Here is a 6727-nt window from a genome sequence, read left to right as displayed (position 1 = left end):
GCCAATCCCTTCATTGGCTACCTGTTGTCCAGCGAATTGAGTTCAAGTTATTAACGTTAACATACAAAGCCATCCACAACTTGTCCCCTCCATATATTTCTGACCTAATCTCCTGCTTTCTGCCCACATGTAACCTCCGATCCTCCAAAGACCTCCTACTCTGCTCTGCCCTAATCCGCTCCTCACACAACCATCTCCAAGATTTCTCCAATGCATCCCCCATACTCTGGAACTACTTACCAAGACACATATGACTGAACCCCCCACAATCACAGGATTCAAGAAGGCCCTGAAGACTCACCTATTCAGGAAGGCCTACAACCTTCAATAACACTATCACCGCACTGCCATCTGTACAGTCTCCCCCTCTCCTTCTGTCTCTACCCCCTTCCCCCATAGATTGTAAGCCCTCGCGGGCAGGGCCCTCTACCCCACCGTGCCAGTCGGTCACTGTTAGTATTATATATGTTAGTACATTTTGTGTATTGTATGTAACCCCCAAATGTAAAGGAACATGGAATTAATGGTGCTGTATAAATAAACAATAATAATAATAGTTTTGCCTGATCCCCCGTATACACTTCACTGCACTTCACTGGGGTATGTTCGTATGTGTATTCATTGGATGAAGTGGGGTAAACTGCTGCTAAGCACTTCTTCCAAGGACAACAAAAGGATTAGACATTGAGATTGAATGTGCCCTTATCCTTTCCCCTGACAATGGTTGGTGGAGAGTCAGTGGATTTTCATACACAACATATATAATTAGCTAGTCCCCGCTGGCTTCATCTAATTTTTCTCTAATGTCTATGGGGGTCCTTAACCTCACAATGACTATAAAAACTACAGTGACTGTGCAAATATTCTTTGTGGTGTGCTGCTCATAGATGGCCTAATTTGCTACAATAGTTGGGAAGTTAACCAATGGGTTAAAAAAAAAAAATCCTTTTAATGGTCAAAGAACTTAAAAATTCATCAACAAATGAATTGCCATTGGCCAGGCTTTGATTTCTAAAGAAAAGCAAATATATTACGCCCTTCATTTTAAACCTAGTCCCAGTTTGGCCATCGTTCCCACCCCAGTCATTAAAAAAAAAAGAAACCCTTAATTGTCACTATGTGAACGGTACCTGAAACAAACGTCAGTGTTCATCCTGAGTTTTTGATGTAAGGATGAAGTAGTCTGGATGGAAAGCATTGTTAGTGTGCAGATGAAGCCTGCGCCGACTCTGGTTACATCTAATCAGCTGCACATACATTTTCTCTAGTGCAAAGGAGGAGAAATAAGTCACAGAGAGTGCTCAGAAGTACTTCATATACTTGCTCTCATGTAACCTGTCTTTCTGATTGGCTTCTTGACAAAAGAGATACAGTGTGAGGGCACGGACTCTTCAGGGGGCATAAATTACTGCCTATATTTTGCAATAGGTTTTATTTCGGCAGATGTCCCAATTGCATGAACTGATTTGTTCGACACCATCTCTAAAATGTATGCAATGGGGTTATTCAGTAAGGCTTTATCTTGCCCTTAAATACCAATACATATCTGGAAGACAGTGTTAATAAGGAAATTTGGCTGATTTTCTTTTTGTTTTTTTTTAACCCTTAAGTACTATCATTGTTTCTATCATAATGATATGTCTCTAGTGGTGTATGATAGACACCATGATAGTACTTAAGGGTTAAGTAATAAATGTATGTTTTCATCAGCGCCACCACGGCCAGCTAATATAATGGAGTAGATCATTTTGCAATAAATGGCCGCCCCTGCATCAGAACATCTGCATCAATGCAGTTAATGATATGAAATGACTGGCGTGTAAATAATGGAGAAGTGACTAATGCAGATGGCAGAAATGCTGGCATGTTCCAGGAATCCTGCAGCACGGATCCGTGGGCCCTTCACATGGACAGACTGGAACTCATCATTTATGTGATACTCGCCGAGCTCTCTATTAGCAGCCGGATGAGTATTTGTAAGCAGAGGAGGATCCTACAGATCAGGATTAAATTAGAGCTTTTTAATCAAATTACAGTCCTGGTGTAGAACGCTTTCCCTGATGCCAAAACTCCAGCGCGCTTAAAGCCAAGTCCACTTAGGCAGCTTAATTGTTCTCACAGAGACCAGGTGCTTTTATGGAATCAGACTTTTCCCCTTTTGTCCCCATATAAATCCTACGTCTCAAACAAGCAGAAAAACGAGGCACGTTGCAGAGTGGCTAAATGAATACCAGCCGCTCTTGACTGGCCCACGACCAAGCACTTTGCATTATGATGTGAATCATACTAGAGCTGCCGGCATGAACATAACAGCACTTTGGCATATTTATAAGACAAATTAAAAAGTTTACTGCATAGCGGTCCTCAAGGACTTGATGTCAATACGAAGTCAACAGATAGATCATGAATAAGCCTCTGGACCTCAATGGATGACGCGCTTTCTAGAGATAAGAGACTAAAGGAACAGATTGTACGCTGTTAAATGCAAACGTCCAAGTAAATTTGTACGTTGAAATACTGCCATGGTGAAAAATGCAGCACTATTGTTACCATAGGGTTAATTATTTGCGACTAACAATCTGTTGTATACATTGAGGCTAAGGCACCAGGTTGCAGAAAAGCTGCTTTTTTGTTGCAGATTTTGCTGTTTTTGTCTTTTTTTCTGATTGCGCACATGGGAGAAGTGTAAGAGCCTACTAAATATCCCATTCCTTCTGTAGCTACTACTAGGTAGCAAATATGGGGAGATCTGTGAAAACAACCAAAAATAGGACATGATCTTTATTTTGACAGCCCCATTCACTAACAGTGAAATTACCAATGACATAACATCCGTTAAAAAAAAAAAAAAGGACATCAAATGGCCAGTTTTCATTGTCATGTGAATGTAGCCTTAGCCTTAAATGGGGTTGTTTCTCCAACATGCACATGAATATCTGTGGGTTCCATTTAGAATTTTTGCAAGAAAACTGCCATGTGTGAATTTACCCTAAAATTGGTGCAAGTATAATTCAACGCACTTATGTATTCTGTATTCACTTTGTGAAAGCTGGCTGTGGTTCAGTGAAGTCATAATATGTGTCAATTTTTTTGACACAATCTACTGGTCTGAAGTATGCCAACCAAGAAGTGACATAAGAAATAAAGGCTGGGGCCCCACAGGTCATGAACGCCACAATTTGCCCGTGGCAGAAACTCAGTGAGAAAAATTGTGGCGAGTTACAGTTACAGCAAAGTGGATGGGACTCTGCGGTGCGGACACGCCGTGGCTTCCAAACCCAGCGCGGTTTGGCCTTAGTCTCAAACATGTCTAATGCAGGATAGTGTTAATTTCACCTATGAGAAGAACAGACGAACAACTTTAACAGCCGTGCCAGATCTCTGATATGATGAAGCTAACAGAACCTCCGTTTTGGCCGTCTTCTGCCTGACTCACCTTTAATGCCATATATTTAAGATAGTAAGATATCTGGCCCAATGGTATATGTGTGAACCCCACCTTACTTATCATGGATCATAAATGTAGGCTTCTGCATTGAAATCTGTATGTAATATAATACAGACTCGCAACTAAGGCACGACCTACCATTTGCCACAACTTTCACATATAAAACGTTGATGCACTTTTGTAATGTAGTTTTTATTGTGAATCACAAATAGAGGGCAAGTACTTAGGCTAAGTTCACATGACGGAAAAAGAAGAGAAATTCCTCTTCATTTTCCGCTGCGTTTTTTTGCGATGGAACGATGATGCCTCTGCATAAATGGGCCTATTTGGCATGGATCCGCGGCTAGATCGAGCAGGACGTAGATTTTTAATTTTTTTGCCGCTTCCTGCTGGGACCTCTGCTTCCAATAGAAAACAACGGGAGGTAGAGTCACGAGCAGAATCCGAACACAAATCCGTGGCAGATTCATCTGTGTGAATATACCCCTAACTGCCTCAGATAGTGACTGGTTCAGCAGCTTTTCCTTTGTATGGACAGTGATCTAGGATGAGTTAGAATGGGAATAACATGAAAATGTTAAGGTGAGGATTCGTTTTTTTTTGTTTTTTTTTATCCGGTTAAAATGTCTGTAAGGCCAGTTGTGAACTGATCTGTACCATTTTGTAAAATCACTGAAGAGTGTTGAAGAGCAAAGAAATTCCTCCTGGTTCACCTGGTCTTAGTACACGACAACGCTGAGGATCTGCTATCAACTAAACAATCTTTACTGCAGCAGATAGCATGTGAACCCCCGGTATATATGGTACGTGCTCGCTTACATACAGTTATAAACTACTTTTTATAAATTTATAGTACATGTTAATACTAAACCTTGTAATATATCTTATTAAAAGAAATGTTTTGTTTTTCACTTTTCAGTCACTCTCTCCATACTAGACTACGAAGTGGGAAGAGGGATAGAAAAGACACCTAAATAATTACTGCTGCTACACTGCTGTTCCTTCCTTTTGTAATACTGCTAGGTTAAAGATAAGAGACTAGAAGTACGCAGAATAAATAAATTAACCAGCCAGCAGGCAATTGCTACTCAACCCCTCTCCCTGCTCCATAGTTATATATGTCAGGCTGAATACGGAGGTGGATATAATGTAAGCAAAGCAGTAAAATTGACCATAAGGGGCAGGAGAGCAGCTTACAAAGTGGAAAAGGAAACAGTAATCCTTAATAAGATATATTACAAAGTGTCCTGTTTTCTCCTATATTATTCATTTATGAAAGGTTGTTTAGAATTGGAGGTACACTTTACATCTACATTATTGTGGACACGTCATCGGAAACTTCTAAGTGTGCTCCAATCTATTCCATGCTATGAATTACAGAATTCCTAGCAGATCTCTCACACCTGTGAAGGCAGTTCTAGTTAATGCATAAGAATCACTTGTATATATTCACACTAGAATAGCAAAGTAGCTTTTCGTTTCTGGAATATGCATATCTAGTGTGACATTGAGACTGAATTCTAATACTGGAAATGCATGAAATTGCCGTATAATTCCTCAGCACTGCACCCAGCATCTATACAATATGTCACAAACTATTGTGTTCCAGAGCTGCACAGTAGTTTGGAAGGTTCAGGGCTCAAAGGCTGAAGTAGAAGTTCATTGGAAGTGTGAGGTAAGCAGCAGGATAATGTGAATGGATGGCTAACAATGAACCTGCTATATGCAGTATGGTTTATTCACAACACTTTCCATACAGTTCAGAGTTTACAGGGCTTTGCAAATATATTCACCTCTTTCATGATATTCCTATTTGGCTGCATTACAACCTGGATTGATTTACACAACGTGCCCGTCACATTCAAAGTGCAAAATATTTCTACTATGATACACAACTTCACCCAGCTTTCCCAAATAAATGTTATTGCACATATTAGAAAAGTTATACAGTTTTCCAGTATACTTTCCGTATCAATTCCTCACGGTTTTCTAGATCTCTGCTTGATGTCATCCATTGGATAAAAATCAGTCCATGGTCATGTGATGGATACACAATGGATGACAGCAAACCATGAAGAAAGAGTACTGAAAATATATTGAAAAATTGTATAACAATTTTTACAAACAAAAGACCATAAACAAAGGGAGGGATAAAGAACAGCGGGTTCTGAAAAATCCAATTAACGGTAAGTAATTATGATTGATCCCATCACCCATGACAACATCCAAGAGAGTGTTAGGCTAAAGCCCCCATAGTAGGCTTCAGCAAAAAAGCACTGCAGGAAAAAAAACGCGGTGTAAATACATTGCGACTTTTCATAGGACGTCCGCAGAGTTTTTCTTTTCTGTGGACTTTCTGCCTCAGTTCTACTTACCGGGAAAATGCCGCCACTTCCATTGACATAACTGACATCCTGTTATTTCCCAAAAACAAACGTTTTTGGAAATCGCAGCATTTCCGCTGCATGTATTTTTCTGCAATGTGTGGATGGGAATCGATAGAGCCTGGTTTACCTGGCTAAGGATTTTCAGTCCTGAATTTTGCACAGAAAATGGATAGTGAATATAGTAGCTGAGAAGTGGCTAGAATACAAACAAGTCTCATCTATACAGCTTGGTGATTTCTAGGCAGAATTTGACCTGCATTGCAGATTTTTAAGTACACAGCAGGTCATATTATGTCATGGACTGGCCACAGACTAGTTTCAGAGTTCAATGCACAGTCCACGACTATATTCAACTCCTTGGGTCACTGTTGGAGGTTGACCATACATAAACATGCTGACGTATAGCCATATACCACCTTCTGTCAGTGTTCCGAGATATCTTATGCTGCAATGTTCTCCAGTTTGTTAACTCATTCATGACTGACGTGTAGACTTTCTGCATTGGTCACTAATGGGCCTTATTCCGCCACAAATTGACCTTCTTAGTAATAAATACAGGGTCGTCAATCCCCAGGATCAGCAAAAAGATGGTATTGCAGCAGCTGTAGCCCTGCCCTGAGTGCTCCTCCCAGTTCATTTGCATATGAAACAAAAGCTGAATTTCTCAACAGCAAGATTGTCACACACTGACACAAGAAAGGCATGTTCCCTATGAAACTACCTATGTCTTCAATGGCATACAAGTGGTTTAATGGCTGAGGGTTCCAGGTTACAGTAAAGCTTTTTTTTTTCCCCAGTTTTTTGTGTCAAACTTAAAGAGGACCTTTCACGGTTTGGGGCACAGGGAGTTCTATATACTGCTGGAAAGCCGACAGTGCGCTGAATTCAGCAC

The sequence above is a fragment of the Leptodactylus fuscus genome, chromosome 1 (genome assembly GCF_031893055.1).
Source record: "Leptodactylus fuscus isolate aLepFus1 chromosome 1, aLepFus1.hap2, whole genome shotgun sequence".
Taxonomy (NCBI): domain Eukaryota; kingdom Metazoa; phylum Chordata; class Amphibia; order Anura; family Leptodactylidae; genus Leptodactylus; species Leptodactylus fuscus.
This window is presented reverse-complemented; position numbering follows the sequence as displayed.